Consider the following 18,295-nt stretch of genomic DNA (forward strand, 5'->3'; position numbering starts at 1 on the left):
CAAAGGTTTGGGGTGTGAGATGGTGTGAGGATTCACCAGAGACAGAGTGGGGAGCAGAACAGGCCGATTGACTGAAATCCACTGCTGAGGGGAGCAGCGCAGAGACAGGAGAGGTCTGCTGCGCCATGTGGGTAGCGCCCTGTCCGGGAATCGAACTCATGCCACAGTGGCTGGCAATAGTTAGATAGTGCTGACGCTTAACCCCTGCGCCACCAGGGAGGCCCTGTTCTGAACATTTCTTATCAGTGGTCTCACACCCTGTGTGACTTTGTGTGTCTTGGCTTCTTCCCTGAGCTTCATGTGTTCTGCCTTAACACATGTCTGTGCTTCACTCCTTTTCATGGCTGAGTAACATCCAGTTTATGGATGACCACATTGTATGTTATGTTAGGCACTATCCACCGATGGACATTTGGATAGTTTCTACTTTTTCCTACCCTCTCTTTCCTTACCTTTTCATTTCAGACTTCTAGAATCCCAGGCTGCAGCTGAAGACTACTCACCCAGTCACTCTCCTCCCATCCCTTACCACATCCCACTTCCCCTTGCTCCAGGGCAGAGGTAGCACAGAATGTGTTGGGGACGCTACATCTAGGGTCTAGGGCAGGGACGGGTTTGCAGAGGGAGGCCCTGGGCCATAGGAAGTGGGTTTGGGATGGGTGTGGAGGACCTGGGAGAGCTGGCATTTTAGTGTGAAGCCCCGCTTACCTTTTGCATGCACAGGCCCTGACTCTAGTACTGTGTTGTGTACAGCTATTTCCCTGGGCCACTTTCCTTTCCTGTTCTACCCGTACCCAGCCCTGACAGGATTGCGGGCCTCTCTTGGAAGGCAGTGATCCTGTTCGAGGCATCCCCATGGTCCTGGGAAGCCCATCACTCACCGAGCAGTATCTCTCAGGACTACTGCTTGGGCAGCCTTGCCCCCTCCGCTCATTCCCCCGCCCGTGGTTAAGATGGCTAAAGAGGTAAGTGGGTGCCCTTGCCCTCCTAGGGTAGTGCTGTCACCCCTTTGCAGATGGCACTCCATGCAAGGGCGAGGGGAAATGAGGGGGTGTGGTTTCATGGCAGCACACAGCTCAACAGCTTTACCCCTTCCATCTGCTTTGCTTGTGTCTTCCCTGGGAGGGAAATGATGTGCGTGCGTGCGTGCGTCTTGCTCCCCTCTGGCAGAGGATGTTGGCGCTTATGCTATCCAGGAAGATGTCATGGGGTACACGTGGGAACTCTTACTGTCACATGATGGAGTTGGACCCTAGTTCACACCGTGTGCAGACACTGACCACGAATCATTTGTCTTTGATGTAAGAAATGCACAGGTGCAAGCTTAAGCTGATGTTTTCTAAGGTAGTGCTGTCCTAAGCAAGTCCCATGTGTAATTTTAAATTTTCTAATAGCCCCATTAAAAAAAGTTATAAAAAAGGGTGAAATTAATTTCAATAATACATTTTATTGAACCCAATATACCCCAGCTTTTACCTTTGAACATATAATTATTATAAAAATTGTTAATGAGGTATTTATACTCTTTTTTTTGGTACCAAGTCTTTGACAGCCTGTGAGCATTTCACACTTAGAACTGGTTCTACGCAGGCTGGCCCCTTGGGAAGACTGCTGTCCCTGGATGAGCTGAGTGTTATAGGGTTCAGGATGCTATAAAGGGGGTGCCTAGTGCTTAGTGTATCCTGACTAGTAGCCCCGTCTTACCTTCTACCATTCCTGCACACCTTCCTAACCCATCAGAATTTTGGGATATATTACCCTCTAGCTGGGGAAATGAGATGGACTTCACATAAACCAGCTCTGGCCATGTGAGGGTGAATGGGGATGGTGAGACCAACTGTAGTGGGATGCAGTCTAGGGAGAGCCCTTTGGGGCATGGGGGAAGTCTCTGAGGCTTTTGTGGAAGTGGTGGGATCATGCTAGTGCTTGGAAGAGGAGGAGGAAGTGTCGGACAATCCCCAGAGGGCCCTCTGTTTGGGGTTCTATGGGGAAGTGGAAACAAACTGAAGACCCCATTCTTGGGGTGTCGTGGCCTTGATCTGATCCCTTTGGACCCTTGCATGCAGCTTCTCTCCTTATGGAGCATGAAGCCTTGAGCTGTGAGGGCTGATCGACATTGATGGCGGAGCCCAGGTGGTGTGTTTGTGTTGTTGATGCTGATGGTGCTGGGAGGTTCTGAACTTGGAATTCAGGATATTTCCAGGAAGGTAATAACAGGAAGCTGGAGTGCTTTTTTGGCTATAGGAAACCCTGGGAGAGAGACTGATGTACAAGTCTGCCTTAGAACTGATATCCCACAGTGACAGACTGTTTTAAATGGCCTGAGGTTTCTAGGTGGGAAGGCTCAGTGGGGTGGTAGCTGGTCTCATGTACCTGGCCTGCCTGGCTTGAAATCCCACCTCTGCCGGGGTCTGTCCTTTATCTCCAGAATAGGTGGCAGTGAAGGTCTGTGCCTCAAGGGTGGGAGGGAGTAACTGAGTTAACATCCAGAAATCTCTTAGATAGTTTCTACCCCAGGAATAATTCTGCCCTCAGGGAAACTGGTGATGTCTGTGGTGGTTATGGCTGGGGGGTGCTCATAGCATATGGTAGTTGGGGGCCAGGGATGCTGCTCGGTACATCACAGTGCCCAGGAGGGCCCCCCACAAAGAACAGTCCAATTGCAAATGACCCGATTTCTAGCATATTGGCTCACCCTATGGGTGATAGTAACAGTTTTTCTCTGGACCTTTCTCTTTCCTTAACTGTCTATCAGGTGTTGTTATAGAAGTTTCTAAAATCGGCAGCTCTCTGCTCACCTGAGTCTATGCAGATGGACTTTTTTTCCTTTCTCTTTTTTTCTAATAAACCTATCTTTTAAAAAAATTTAAAAAGGAGACCCTAAAATCACTTTTTAAAAAATATTTATTTATTTACGCATAGAAGAACTGGGGTGTCGGCTGGAGGTGCAAAGGGTTAGAGGACTCACCAGAGGCAGAGTGGGGAGCAAAACAGGTGAATCTACTGAAATACACTGCTGAGGGGAGCAGCGGGCAAGAACTGAGGGGAGCAGCAGGCGAGACAGGAGAGGTCTGCTCCCTGGCCAGGGATGGAACTCAGGCCGTAGCAGTGATAGCGCTGAGACTGAGTTAACCTTTAGGTGATCAGGGAGTGTTACAGGAATTTAGGAGACCCTCAAAATCATATTCCATTGCACAGCCCATCGTTGTCATGTTGCTCTTCCACATTTGTGCAGTGAAGAAAGTTAAGGAACAATTAAAATTAGTAGAAAGCACCTTGAAAAAAAGTGTGTTTTCTTTGTTTGTTTGTTTGTTTTGTTTATACAAGCACTGGGTATAGTCAGAAGCGCGGGAGGGTGAGAGAATTCACCAGAGCCAGAGCGGGGAGCAGAGCAGGCAAAGACCGAAGCACACTGCTGAGGGGAGCAGCAGGCGGCAGGAGAGGTCTGCGCGCCATGTGGGACCCTCCTCAGGTGGCCGGGGAGCAGCCGGGGATCGAACCGGCGCCGCAGAGGTCGCCGGCAGCTTCGCAACCCAGCGCTCAACCACTGCGCCACCGGGGAGGCCCAAAAAGTGTGTTTTCTTGTGGAGCAGCTCAGAGGGTTTGACCAGTGTTTTAAGGACCAGGAAGCAGGGGCGGTGTTCTTGGGGAGGCTGACTGGAACAAGTTAGATCTTGTCTTTATTTTATTTTATATTATTTTTTAAAGATTTATTTATGCAGGGCCTCTCCGGTGGCGCAGCGGTTGAGCGCTGGGTTGCGAAGCTGCCTGCAGCCTCTGCAGCGCTGGTTCAATCCTCAGCTGCTCCCCGGCCACCGGAGGTGGGTCCCACATGGCACGCAGACCTCTCCTGCCGCCTGCTGCTCCCCTCAGCAGTGTACCTCGGTCCCTCTGCCTGCTCTGCTCCCCGCTCTGGCTCTGGTGAATTCTCTCACCCACCCGTGCTTCTGACTGTACCCAGCGCTTGTATAAATAAATAAATAAATCTTTTTTTTTTTTTAAAAAGATTTATTTATGCATACAAGAGCTGGGGCACAGGCCAGAGATGTGACAGGGGAGGTGGTGGTGAGAGGACCCACCAGAGACAGAGCAGGGAACAGAACAGGCAGATTGACTGAAATACACTGCTGAGGGGAGCAGCAGGTGAGGCAGGAGAGGTCTGTTGTGCCATGTGGGCTTCTCCCTGTCTGGCCGGGGATCGAACTCGTGCTGCAGAGGCTGTGGATAGCTTCATAGTGCGGTGCTTAACCCCTTGCGCCACCAGAGAGGCCCTTTGTCTTTATTTTAAAATCCAGTCTGAAGATGTGTCATTTGATTGTATTGTTTAATCCATTCACATTTAATGTAATTATTGATGTAGTTGGATTTGTGTTTTTTTTTTTTTTTTAAGATTTATTTATTTATTTATTTATTTATTTATTTATTTATACCAGCACTGGGTACAGTCAGAAGCGCGGGAGGGTGAGAGAATTCACCAGAGCCAGAGCGGGGACCAGAACAGGCAGAAGGACCGAGGTACACTGCTGAGGGGAGCAGCGGGCGGCAGGAGAGGTCTGCGCGCCATGTGGGACCCTCCTCTGGTGGCCGGGGAGCAGCCGGGTATTGAACCGGCGCCTCAGACGCTGCGGACAGCTTCGCAACCCAGCGCTCAACCGCCGCACCACCGGGGAGGCCCTGTGTCTGTTTTCCTTTTTGTTTTCATCTCATGTCTTACCGCCCCCCGCCCCATTCCTCTTTTGCTGCTTTCTTTTTCATTAAGTGAATATTTTCTATGGCTTGAGTTTTTTTTAAGGATGCCGATGTACTTGTTTGCTGGACTGGTGCCCTTCATTTGTTCCCTCCTCACAGTGAAGAAAATGAACATGTCAAAGTTCTCTTTGCACCTATAATAATGGAAAGCATTCATGAGGCTGTGCCATCTTGGGAACAGGCCTGGGAAGGCCCCTCCTCCTCTGTCATCACTGTCTTTGTGGTTTTGGCCTCCTCTTCTCCCTTGCCCTGTCTTAGCCAACTGGTTTATGGCTCTGACCCTGCACAAGATTCCAAATCTGGGTCAGTGTGTCACACCCACTTGAAGCAGGTTGTTGGGCTCCAAGGAGACTGGATGCAGAGGAGCCTGGAGGTGAGTCTGCTGGTGGCCAGCGGGCAGGGGGCGTTGCTGGCACTGCTGGGCCCTCTCTGTCTGCTGAAAGGGATGCTGTCGGGGTGGAACTGGGTAGGAGAGCCAGGGACACACAGGGCAGCTGCCTCTAGTTATCAGCTGTGTGGGCAGCTTTGGTGTTCTGGATGCACTTACTTGACACCTCAGCATCTAAGTGCACACCTGAGCTTCGGGGAGCTCTTGTTTTCTGGTTTGATATGTGTATTTTTAAAAACAGCTTTATTACGACTGGTTCGCGTGCTACAAATTCACCTTTTTAAAAGTGTGCTATTGAGGGGTTATGTTTACCGAATTGTGCAGCCATCGCCACTATCTAATTTCAGAAACAGTCTAATATTCCCAAAGGAAACCCCATCCCTGCTAGTGGTCACCCACTTCCGCCTCTGGTGCCTGCCAGTCCACTTTCTGTCCCTGTGGATGTGCCTGTCCTGGATATTCTACATCAGTGGAACCACACACTGTGATCTTGTATGTCTGGCTTCTCTCCCTGAGCACCCCGTTTTCACGGTCCCTCTGTTGTAGCGAGTGGTAGTGTCCCTCTTTTTTAAGACTGAATGGATTAATATTCAACTATGTGAAAACACATTGTGTTTATCCATTCTTGCATTGATGAACATTTGGGTTCTTTCCACTTTTTGGCCATTATGAGTAATGCTTATGATATGTATGCTGTGGACATCTGTATACAGGTTTCTATGTGGACATGTTTTCATTTTTCTTGGGTAGATATGTAGGAGTGGAATTGCTAGGTCATATGATAAACATGGCCATGTTTAATGCTTACAAAACTGTCAAATTGTCTTCCCAAAGGGCTGTATTATTTTATAATTCTACCCATGGTATATGAGTGTTTGATTTGGTTTGGCATTTTTTATTCCTTTTTATTGTACTTAAAATCTGTGAGAGGTTTAAAAAGGGGTTGGGGGGGGGGAGAGAAAGAAAGAAAAGGGAAAGATGAATAAGAGAGGATTTCAAATAACAAATTCCCAATAAAAACTCCAGAAATCACCCATCCCCTTGTGGGCAAATGTCCAGCCAAACAGGCTCGGCCCAAAGCAGGGCAGCAGAGGACCCAAAACCTTGTCGGGAGTCCAAGATACCTTCCTGGAGGGAAAAGCAAGCTGTGATTTAGGCAGAGCCCAATAGGCTCGGAGAAGGGCAGAAACCTCAAATTTGCCATATATCTCCATGCTTCACCAGAACGTCACGATGACTGAGGGCTGCCAAGGCCTCTGCCAAAATGCCAGAGCCAGACCAGAGACCAGGAGCCGCCTCCCCATAGGTCTCTCACCTGTGTCTCTGGTTATTTTTAATCTGAATTAGGTAGGCAGTGGGTGCCATAATCATCTTGATGATGGTTTAATCCCTCTTATCCTCCCACTCGGCAACCGGTGGGCTTCTAGAGGCCTGAGACCTCTGTGTCCCACACACAGCTCTCTAGAAGAGCTCTTCTGAAGAACTCTTGATGCCTGTAAAAGCACCAGCAAAAACAGAAGTCATGTGAATTAGAAATTTTCCCAGATCCTGCTACCCAGAGATAACCATTCTTGGCATTGGAACCAAGGCTTTCCCGTTTGTTGCTCTGTTCAGGTGTAGAACTTTCTATTTCATTGGCCACATGCTCCTTCATTTTTATACAACCATGCATCATATTCGTACACATCCTCCCTCCTATTAATGAGCACTTGTAATATTTTTCTTTAAACGCTACAGAAAACATCCTCTGCTATATCCTTGAGGTGAATATCTCTAAGTCCAGGACTTGAGAGCACTGAAAGACTTTATGTTTTAAAGCCTGTTCCTCAGTTTTCCCCAGAAAGGTCATGTGAATTTACACACCCACAGGAACTGGAGGCTTTCCTAAGTGGTGCCAGCCCCAGCTTCTCTCCATCCTTTTAATCCGTCACCTTCTAGTTGTTTCTAGTTCATAGCTGTTGCCCACTTGTTCAAATGGGGTGTTATGGGGTGTTATTATCTTTTTTTTTTTTTTTAATAGAGGCATGTTTTTATTTATTTATTTATTTATTTATTTAGTTTGTTTGTTTGTTTTGTTTATACATGCACTGGGTACAGTCAGAAGCGCGGGAGGGTGAGAGAATTCACCAGAGCCAGAGCGGGGAGCAGAGCAGGCAGAAGGACCAAAGTACACTGCTGAGGGGAGCAGCGGGCGGCAGGAGAGGTCTGCGCGTCATGTGGGACCCTCCTCCGGTGGCCGGGGAGCAGCCGGGCATCGAACCAGCACCGCAGAGGCTGCGGGCAGCTTCGCAACCCAGCGCTCAACCACTGCGCCACTGGGGAGGCCCTGTTATTATCTTTTTTTCCTTGAGTTACAGCAGGTGTCTCAACCTCAGATCTTTGATATCTTTGAGCCAGGTCACTCTGTGGGGGCTGTCCTGGGTGTTGAAGGGACTTGAGTAGCATCCCTACCCACCACCCACTTGATGCCAGTAACACCTTCCCTGCCCCAGTCAGGACAGCCTGGATGTCCGCAGACATTGCCCCGTGTACTCGGGCACAGAGTTGCCTCTGGCTGAGAACCGCTATTTTATAATACCGTCTTCTATATTAGGGCTCTTAGCACCCTTCTCTGTCATACATTTTTTTTTCTCAGCTTCTTATTTATCTTTCAGCTTTATTTTTGATGTGTTGTTGCATAGAATGTTTTAAAGTATTGCCAAATTTGTCCTTTCCTTTAAAACTCCTGATCTTGTGACCTGCCTAGAGAGGTCTTCCCTATCTGTGATTATGAAAACATTGACCGTCTTTTTCTCCTTTCACTTTTATGGATTTTATAAAGACCTGTGATCTAGAAGCAGTGAGGCAGCATAGAGCTTGGTGTTTTTCCACATCTCTCCTCGAGTTGGCACGGGTGGAGTTGGTGGCTGGGACCCAGAGCTAGAGCTAGGTTCTGTGTGATCTCAGACAAGTCACTTAACTGCCCCCTGCTTGTTTCTGCTCACCTAAACAATGAGCTGTGGTAATAGTACCTGCTTTCTAAGGCTTGGGGCTAATCAGATCTGCCCCTGTTTAGAGTCACTGCCCACAAATGGATTAACTGTGCCCTCACCAGTGACTTTTCCATCCTTATTGGTCACATCTGACTCCAGAGCAAATTCTTTTTTTTTTTTTTAAGATTTATTTATTCATGCATACAAGAGCTAGGGCACAGGCCAGAGGTGTTGGGCGTGAGAGGATTCACCAGAGGCAGAGTGGGGAACAGAACAGGGAGACTGACCGAAGTACACTTTCGAGGGGAGCAGTGGACTAGTCAGGAGAGGTCTGCTGTGCCATGTGGGTAGCTCCCTGGCCAGGACTCGTGCTGCAGAGGCTGCGGATTGCTTCATAGGTTGTGTCTCAACCCTTGCACCACCATGGAGGCCCTTCAGAGCAAATTCTAGAAGGAGGATAATGTTGTCGCGAAGATAATGTTGAGGGAAGTCAGCTGGGTCCTCTGTGGGCACAAAACTTATGAATGTGCATTTGTCCATCCCTGCTGCCCAGCCCCATTCAGCACCTGCATGGATGACCCCCCAAATTACCAGTACATGTGCTGAGAAGTAGGAAGGTGATTTTCTTAATGATTATGATTTCCATTGGCTAATTATGAAACATCTGGAGCCAGATGTGTCTCAACTGAGTGAGATTCGGGATCTCACTCAGAGTGAACTGGTATTTAGAACCCCTGCAGAGGTGAGTTGTGGGCTGGGCAGAAGGCTCTAGCCCCTTGCTCAGGGCTGTGGATCAGGGGGACAGGTGGCCTTCACCTATGCTGCTTCCCCCCCATATCGAGTCTGTAAAGGTGTGGCTGGTTTGGCATGCCCTGCTCTCCCTTTCCGTGGTGGACCCAAAGCAGCTGCTGGGAGCCACACCTGTGCCTGCCCTGGGCTCCCGATCCATTCAGCCAAGCACTTCCTTTTCCTTTCGATTTTTCCAGTTTAAGAACTGCCTTTTTTATTTTCTTTAATAAAATTTTGGGGGTAAGATTTTAGGTTTACAAAAAAGTTGCAAGAACAACTTCTTCAATAAGTTGAAGAAGAAGACATTCCCAGATGTCTTCTACCTGACTCCATTAGTGTTAACATTTTACTGCACGTGCGTTTATTCTTTCTCTCTCTCTGCATTTTTTCTGAACTGTTCCTGGCAGCCACAATGCCCCATTACTTCTAAACACTTCAGTGTTTATTTCTTCCAAACAAGAAGTCCCCTTATCAAATGATCTAAATCAGGAAGTTAATTCCCACAGTATTGGAAGAGCAGCCAGGATCCCCCATTGCATCCAGCTGACATGTCTCTTAATTTGGAGCAGTTCCTGTGCCTGCCTCTGACTGCCACGACTGTGATGTCCAGAGCAGCACAGGCATCTCTCTATGGCTGTCCCTCAGTGTGGACTTGTCTAATATCCCTTGCAGTCAGGTTCAGCTCCACACTCTTGGCAGGAATACCCCAGAAGCGGGGCCATGTGCTCAGTGTAGCAGACTGCTGCTGTCACTTTGCCCCTCTTCTGGAGATAGTAACCTGGTCATTTAGTTAAGGTGGACAGTGCCATTTAGAAACCGGGTGTTACCAATGGGGTATCTGCTCCTAGGCCTTCTCATCGCCAGAGCTGGGAATAAATGTGAGGAAATACACACATGTGCTTGTTAGTATGTGTATATATGTGACTAGAGACCCACACGTTTTCGATCCTGAATCTCACTCAGTTCAGAACACGGTTGGTTATCAAATGCCCACTGTGAGTCCATGAGGAGACCACCAGCTCCATGGTCACTTTGCCTGGGCTGGGGGTGTTCCCGTACGTGGGGCTTGCAGTACTAAAACTAGGCTACCCCTGGCAGTCCAGACAAGTTGACCGCCCCGGGCACAGAGTAGGGGACTCATTTGCTGAATTAATGAAGGGAAGAGAAAGGTGTCCCTGTAAGCTGCACTTTCAGCCTCCATCTCCAGGAAGGGGGTCACCCTTCTAGAAGCACATACTCGGGCACCTTCCTTTTCAATAAGTTAAGAACATGTGAGTTCACAGGCATGGCTCCTTTCATTGACTTCACTTTATTGCACTTCACAGATAACTGTATTTTTTGCAAGTTGAAGGTTTGTGGCAACCATGTATCACGCAAGTCTATTGAGGTCATTTTTCTAACAGTTTGTGCTCACTTTACGTCTGTCACATTTAATTAAGGTGTTTACATTGTTTTAATATAATGCTACTGTACACCTAATAAATGTAGTATAGTGTAAATACAGCTGTCATATACACTGGGAAACCTCAAAATTTCTGTGACTTGCTTTGTCAAGATACGAGCTTTACTGCAGTAGTCTGGACCTGAACCTGCACTATCTCCTAGCTGTACCTGCATTGCGGAATTAGGCACCTCACTTCAACTGCGTCGTAGTTCACGAGATCCATCTGGACCCTTCCCTCGAACTTCCCCCAATCCTGGCGCACCCTTGAAAATCTGTTTATTTAGCCTGATTCAGCTACCTACTTGTTCACTGCCCTTTGTGGTTTGAACCTGCCAGAGGAAGGGTCTCTGGAAAAGTCTGGGTGGACAACGGGCCATGTGTCTGGAGCATAAAGTCCTAGGAGCTGCTGGCTAGAAAGGGCCGGGCAGCTTTTTAAAAAGGAATGTTGCCTGGTCGTCTTTCTGAGAAGCCTTCCATGGCTACTGGGGGTGTGGATTGAAGTGGTGAGGGTCCCTCAAGACCCCTGTCATCAGATTTTGCCTTCTCTGCCTTTTCCATGACAAGGCCCATAACAGCCTCCCTTTATTGAGGGTTCAGTGTGCTGGGTCCCCTTTCAGTGTTTTCTGACTGTTATCTTATTTACTCCTGTACAGCCCCACAGCAGGGCATGAATATGGTGATCCCTGTTTTATGGATGAGGAAACTGAGGCCCACAGGTTAGGTTCTCGCCCCAGGTTGGTCATATCACAGGGCCTGAGACTGGCTGTCTGGAGTCGCCCCCATAGCCCCATCATGGGCTCCAGGGAGAACAGAGAAGGACATATTGTGAAAAGTGTCATCACTACAACTATTTGTAAGACTCTGCTGTCTCAGCAGCCGGTTTCAGGGTGGTCCTGACTGCCTCGCCATGACTCTCTCTGGGGTTTTGGCCTCTGCTCTTTTCCCTTGCTCCTTCACTGTGATGTCTGTTCAAACCCTTTACCTTTTTATAAATAAGGTTTTTTGTTATTGAACTTTAAGTGTTCTTTATATATTCTGGATCTGGGTCGCTTAGAGATATATGATTTACAAATATGTTCACCCCTTCTGTATGTTGTCTTCACCGTCTTGATTGTGTCCTTCGAGCACTAAGTTCAGTTTATCTATTTTATCTTTTGTCATTTGTGCTTTTGGTATTGTATCAAGAAACCATTGCCTAATTCAGGGTCACAAAGATTAATCCTTGTATTTTCTCTGAATAATTTTAGCTCTTACATTTGGATCTGTGATCCATTTTGAGTTATTTTGCCTGTGGTGTGAGGTAGGGCTCCAACTTCATTCTTTTGCGTATGGAAATTCACTTTTACCAGCACAACTGTTGAAAAGCCTGTCCTTTCTTTCTTAAATGGTCTGACTTTAAAATTGTGCATTTATTCCTGGATCATATGTTCTTGAATTCATCTCAATGTCTCTTCTTATGCCAGTGCTAGTCTCGATTGCTGTAGTTCTGTCATGCTGAGTTACTTTATATTTAATCTTGGGGGTGCTGAGGCCAGATCCTAGGTGGTTGGGAGCCAGACAACCTAGGGTGCCTTCTGCTCCCCTGACTCAGGCGTCACAACATCTGCAGTTGGATTTAGATGGCAGTGAGGATGTGGAGGGTTTGGTGGGCTAGTGTAAGTAAGAGCACTTTTCCCAGTCTGAAAAAGTTGAAGAAAAGTACCAGCTTTTCCGTTCTTTCAAATGGGAAGGATCTGAAACTTGTGTCCAGCAGGTTTGGTCTTTAATCTAGCCTGAAACTGGACTGTGGTGTGGCTTCAGTTTTCTTTTTCTTTCTTATCAGTTTGGATCTTTTTACAACCAAATTCTCTTCTAGCTAAAAATCCTGCTGTGCAGTGAGCTTCAGAGGATGGACGCAGAGGGTTTTTTTTGGGGGGGAAATAAATTTAGAAGTATTGAAATATTGCAAAAGACAGTACAGAGTGTCCCTTACTGTTAACTCCTGACATAATTGCAGAAGGCCCCAAAGTAAGCATGGAACATGATGCAATAAAATATTTATTAAACTCTAGGTTTTATTAGGATTACACCAGTTGTTCCATGAACGTCCATTTTCCATCTCAAGACCCCGCGGTGCATTCGTTCTCAGGTCTCCAGGGGCTTCTGAACCTGCGATGGGCCCTCGGTCTGTCATGGCACGACACACTCTCGGAGAGTGCTAGGCAGGGGTTTTGTAGGCTGTCCCGCAACCTTACTTTGTTGTTTCCTTGTGGCTAGACCAAGGTTGTGCGTTTCGGGAGGGCTGTCGCAGGGTGGTGTTGGGTCCCTCTTCTGAAGCTTATTGATCTCTTCTTGCTGGCACCGTCACCACCAGGAGCCTGCAAAGTGGCTGTTTTTCCCTTTGGAACTTTGAGACTATACTCATACCTTGCTTCTCCTCAAACCTTTGCCCCTTAACTTCAGCATCTACCTGTGAGTCTTTCCTGCAGTAATTGTCACAGTGGCATTTTCGTGGTGATTGTGTGTTGCCCTCTTTTCCTATTCCATTTATGAATTAGAATTTTTGTGTGGAAGTGAGCTGTCCCTTCCCTGCATTTATGCTACATTTAAAATTTTCTTCTAGTGAAGACCTGTGTATGTGTACTTGATATGTGGGTTGTAATTCCATGCTGTGGTTATTTAGTTGGTGGCCCAAGTTGTCCTGCCTTTGCCAGTAGGTGCTGCCTCAGTTGGCTCTCATGTCTCTCCTACTTGCCCCCATCTGCTGGTGAGTGTTGCCTTTATCCCTGCTTCCATGCGATGCTCCAAGCTTGTCTTGTATATTCCCTGCCCGGCCCTGGAATTGACCACTTTTCCTAGGAGACTTGGTTCCTTCATTTGGAGAATGATATTTGAGCACAGTGATGTGGGCGCTGGATCTGCTCAGCTCTGGGGGTGTCATTCCCTCTTGACTGTTAGCCGACAGCCTCTGCTTATTTCTTTATCTTTCTGTCTGCTTCTGTCCTTTCTAAAAACCCACAATTCATATGGATCAGATGATAGTATTCAAGTCAATGGCTCCTTCTAACGCCTTGGGTGGCTTCTATAAGGGCATCAGGAGTCCTCTGCAGACTTGACTGGGAGGCAGGAGACACCAGGCCCCCTTTAAGGACCGCCTGGGGCTTGGGACCATGGGAGGACTTGACAGTCGGACATTGAGTCCTCCTGGGCTAGGTAACTGCACATGCAGGTGAGGGCGCCCTTCCTTTCTGGCCCACAGGACATCCAGGCAAGTCTCTACCTTTCATGCCAGGGTCCAGCTCCAGGTTATACCCAGTCTTCTGAACCCATTCCAAAGGCGGTGGAGAGTTGATGGAATCTGGGGCCCAGGCCCACCTCTCCCCTGCCTCCCACCTGGGTGAGGTAAAGCCCATGCTGTCCCCAAAGATGCCACAAGCTGATGACAGTTCTGTGGCCTCAGTTTTTAGATACGGCTTCTTTCCTGTTTCCTGCTGCTCCTTCCTCCTGGCCCTACCAGCCTGCCCTTTGCTGAGCCGGAGGGAGGGAGGAGCACTGTGCCTGCTGCTTCTGTGAGCACCTGTGCTCGGATGGGTGCTTCGAATAATGGTGCCATCTAATAGCTGGATTGTGCTTTTAAAGGAGAAATGGTCAGACTCTGCTTTTTAGGGGTGTTGATGTCTGATGCGTTTGGTTGCACTGTAGCCTCTTCCCTTACTGAAACCAGACTCCCCTCCTGGGTTCTATTCTTAGTGCCCCAGATTCGCCAGGACCCACGGCGAGGTCAGTGGCCCGGTTGGACTAGTCAGGGCAGCAGGAGGCAGCAAACCTAGCCTGCCTGGGTCCTTTTGTCTTGCTTTTCCTTTAAAAAATTACTTGGATTTGACTTCTAAGAGTTTCAGATTTATAGAAAAATTGAGCAGATGGTCTCTTCCTCCCCACTCAGTTTCCCTATTATGATCAACATCATAGCTGGACATTGTCACAGGCAGCCAGTCCTGATGTGTGTTTATTTACTGAATCCATGGACTTGCTCAGGTGCCCAGACTCCTTTTCCCATAACGCCCTCCTCTTCCCTGGACCCCATGTGACATTGAATTGTCATATCTCCTAAGACTCCTCTTGGGGCAATTTTCAGACTTGTTTCATTTTCATGGCCTTGACAGTTGTACGCAATGCATGGCCTGTGGAATGAAAAGACCCCACCCCTCCTCCGGGATCAGGAAAATGCACATCAAATTTACTGTATCAGTTTCCCTTGCTGCAGAGACAAATGACCTCTCAGACTTAGTGACTTTAAGCCATGCAGATGGATTATCTTACAGTGAGTCCAGTGTGGTCTCACTGGGCTAAAACTGAGCTGTGAGCAGGTCTTGATCCTTCTGGAGGTTCCAGGGGAGAACCTGTTTTTTTCCCATATCCAGCTTCTAGAGGTGCCTGCGTCCTTGGCTTATGGCCCCTTCCTCAGTCCTCAGTGCATATCACTCTGAATTCCGCTTCTGTTGTCATATCTTATTCTCTGACTGTCCCTCCTATTGCCCTCTTTTAAGGACCCTTGTGAGGCCCCCCCGTAACCCATCACCCCCATCTCAAGAACCTTACCTTCAGCCCTTCTGCAAAGTCCCATTTGCTATGGAAAAGAGCAGAATCACAGGTTCCGGGGATTAGCATGGGTACATCTCTGGGGGCTTTATTGTGCCAGCCACAGCTACGGGGAGATTCCAGAGTAACAAGACCTTGGGAACCTCAGCTCCTGCCACTGTCAGGTGCTTAGGTGTGTGTGCAAGAGCCTTTGGCAGGCAGGTGGGAGAAACTGAGGACCCCTGGGAGCGTCAGCAGCAGTCTACCTTCCAGAGGAAGAGTGTGGCCCAGTAATTCCAGCTTGGTGTGCCCTCTCAACCCAGGGATTGTGACCTTTTAAAAGACAGTAAAAATCAATTTAATGAGTTATGCCTAGTAATTTCAATAGATGAAAATAAGATGGAAAATGCCAGTGTGCCTTGTGTAGTGTAAGGGTACTCATGAAACTTGTGCTTTTTTTTTTTTAATTTTTTATAAAGATTTATTTATTTATGCATACAAGAGCTGGGGTACAGGTCAGAGATTCACAGAGACAGAGTGGGGACCAGAACAGGCAGATGTACTGAAATACACTGCTGAGGGAAGCAGCGGGCAAGACAGGCGAGGTCTGCTGCACCATGTGGGTCAGCTCCCTGGCCGGGGATCGAACTTGTGCTACTGTGGCTACATATAGCCTCATAGTGCTGTGTCTTAACCCCTTGCACCACTAGGGAGGCCCCTATTTTGTTTTTTTTTTTTGAAGATTTATTTATTCATACAAGAACTGGAGTGCAGGCCAGAGGTGTGGGAGGTGAGAGGATGCACCAGAGCCAGGTGGAGAACAAAACAGGCAAATTGACTGAAATACATTGCTGAGGGGAGCAGCGGGTGAGACAGGAAAGGTCTGCTGTGCCATGTGGGTAGCTCCCTGGCTGGGGATCAAACTCGTGCTGCAGTGACTGCGGACAGCTTCATAGGTTGCGTCTTAACCCCTTACGCCACCAGGGAGGCCTAACTTGTGCTATTTTAAACTCCTGGTTGTGGGGGCCAAATTCAACATAGAAAGTCAGGCCCATCAGGGATTCTCCAGTGGGAGATGGCGTGTGCAAAGACACAGAAGCAGGGAGGGGTCATGTAGATGCCAGGGCACTGGGAGTTCATGGAACAGCAATGGGGGAGTGTGTGAATCAGGGTACCTGTAGCTGTAGTCGAATTGTCAAAGGTCCTAGGGCCAACCCCAATTTTAGGGTCTTATCCTGCATCCATGCAACATGGGTTGGAGTATATTTCTGCCTGGCTGAATTCATCAGTCAGGACCCTGCCCTCATGACACCTGCACAATCCCTGCTAACCTTTCTGCCTGTGCTCTGTGCCTCCTGGGGATCTGGGTGTCAGTCACCAAGTGACAATGTCCATACACCTTTCCTCCTTGGAAGGGGTATCTTCTCCAGCTGTGGGGATTTGGAGATGGGAGAACATTAAGAAAACTCTCAATAGTCTCTGTACCTTGATGTTTCCAGAAGCTTTTTTGGTTTAAGTTGATTGGTTATAGAGGCTCTTGAATCTGCAGCTGCTGATTTCTAGGAGCTGAGTTTGAAATGGGCAGTCATGGGAAGACTTTAATTGGAAAGTGTCTATGGTATGGATTTTCATGTTCTTGCAAAGTGACCTGGATTTGGAAATGTCTGAGTGAAGGCGAGCATCATTGGGATACAGGCAGCTGCTAGGAGTATAATTTGGAATATAGATGTAGGCATGCAGTCAGTTTAATCATGCTGTTATTTTTCTCATTTTAGGAACTGTTTCAGTGGCTGGAAACTGAGAGAAAGCCTCATCAATTAGCAGAGCATCTCTTATCGTGGTCTCAGCTGTCCAGTCCCTACTGCAACTGCAAAGTAAGTGCATGGGCCTCTGGCCCCAAGTGGCCACACGTGAGACCAAGTCAGTGAGGGCTAAAACCTCCTCCAGGGCTACCTAAGACCTGCACTGTGCTTGTGGGAGAAGATAGCCCCTGATTGGTGCTGAGGTCCTGGCGTCTTCAGGGTGCAGACATCTTTAGAAAGGAGCCTGGACCCCTTTGGAGATACTCTTCTCTAGTCCTTGTTTGCACTTTGCTTGTCAGCCTCTGAACGCCCACCCCTCACTTCTAGAAGCCCTGACAGCCTTTGTGCGTTTCGGATTATGCTGGGATTGTGCTTCCCTGTCTGTGCTGTGTGATCACGTCCTGGGTAGGAGGACATCACTTCTGGGCTCCTTGAGAGCCATGAGCATCCCACCCCATGCCTTGCTGGAAAGGATGACCAGTCACAGTTGGGGGCAGGGTGTCTCAAAAAATGGTAGATTATTTTAAATGCCGTGAAAATAATTCCATTGCCCAGTTGCATCTGGATCAACTCTAGGATGTCTACTTTCTCCTGCACTTTCCTAATAAACCAGGAAAGAGACAGGGTTTATAGACTTGGCCTCTGATTGTGACCCAAGGTGGTCACCGGGTAAGAAGAGAGCAAGAGCTTCATTATGCCCCAGCTCATGCCCATGGGCTGGGGTAACCCAGGGGGGGCCTTTAGTGTGGGATAAAAAGTCTGGAGTGTCCTTGGCCATTCCTTGTTGGCTGCTCCTTGTGGCTCAGGTTCATTGCTGATTTCAGAGGAAGACTCCTGCTCGAGGTCACATAGCTTGTGAGGGCCAAGTATGGACTAGAACATAAGCCTTTTCTGTCATGATTTAGGAACGCAAAGAGAGGGGTAGTGGCGTTCAGCGTCACCTTTGAGAAGGATCAAGGAAAGATTTTGTTTCCTAAAAGTAGACTGCAGGCATCTGGGTCAGGAGTGGGCAGACCATGGCCTGCAGACCAAATCTGGCCCACTGCTTGTTTCTGTACATAGAGTTTTGTTGACACAGCACTAAGTCCATTCATTTATGTGACCCCTCCGGCAGCGTGCTTCTCACAGTGGTAGAATTGAGTGTAGTTGATCCTTGAATTTTGTTGGTGTTGGGGGTGCCAAAACCTCTTGCAGTTAAAATTCCAAGTATAACTTTTGACTCCCTGAAAACTTAACTACTAACAGCTGTTGACTGGAAATCTTAACAATAACAGGTTGGTATGTTGTGTGTTAATAGTCGATTAAAGCTTATTTTGTATGTTATATATTAAATATTCTCACAGTAAAGTAAACTAGAGAAACAACAGTGTTACTGAGAATATATGGTAGAAACAGTACATTTATAGTACTGTGCTGTATTTATCCATAATGTAACTTTACATTGTTGCTTAGAAGAAAATCTGTATATAAGTGTACCATTGCAGTTCAAATCTGTGCTGCTCAAGGGTCAGCGATAGTTGTGACAGAGCTGATATGGTCTTCAAAGACGAACAGTTCTGCAGTGCATTGCTGTGTGGAAAGCAGGAGCTGCTCC

General features: G+C 47.9%; 1 protein-coding gene across 2 annotated transcripts in view; it reads left to right on the forward strand.

The window, feature by feature from the left end:
• Window positions 1–18,295, forward strand: part of KDM4B (lysine demethylase 4B) — a 130,639-nt gene that overhangs the window by 9,652 nt on the left and 102,692 nt on the right. For both annotated transcript variants that reach the window (XM_037505140.2, XM_037505141.2), the window contains exon 2: window positions 16,675–16,773. The gene's annotated coding sequence lies outside the window, so the exon portion shown is untranslated. The remainder of the gene's footprint in view (window positions 1–16,674; window positions 16,774–18,295) is intronic.

Source organism: Talpa occidentalis, unplaced genomic scaffold (genome assembly GCF_014898055.3).
Source record: "Talpa occidentalis isolate TD23 unplaced genomic scaffold, MPIMG_talOcc4v2.1 talOcc4.12, whole genome shotgun sequence".
Classification (NCBI taxonomy): domain Eukaryota; kingdom Metazoa; phylum Chordata; class Mammalia; order Eulipotyphla; family Talpidae; genus Talpa; species Talpa occidentalis.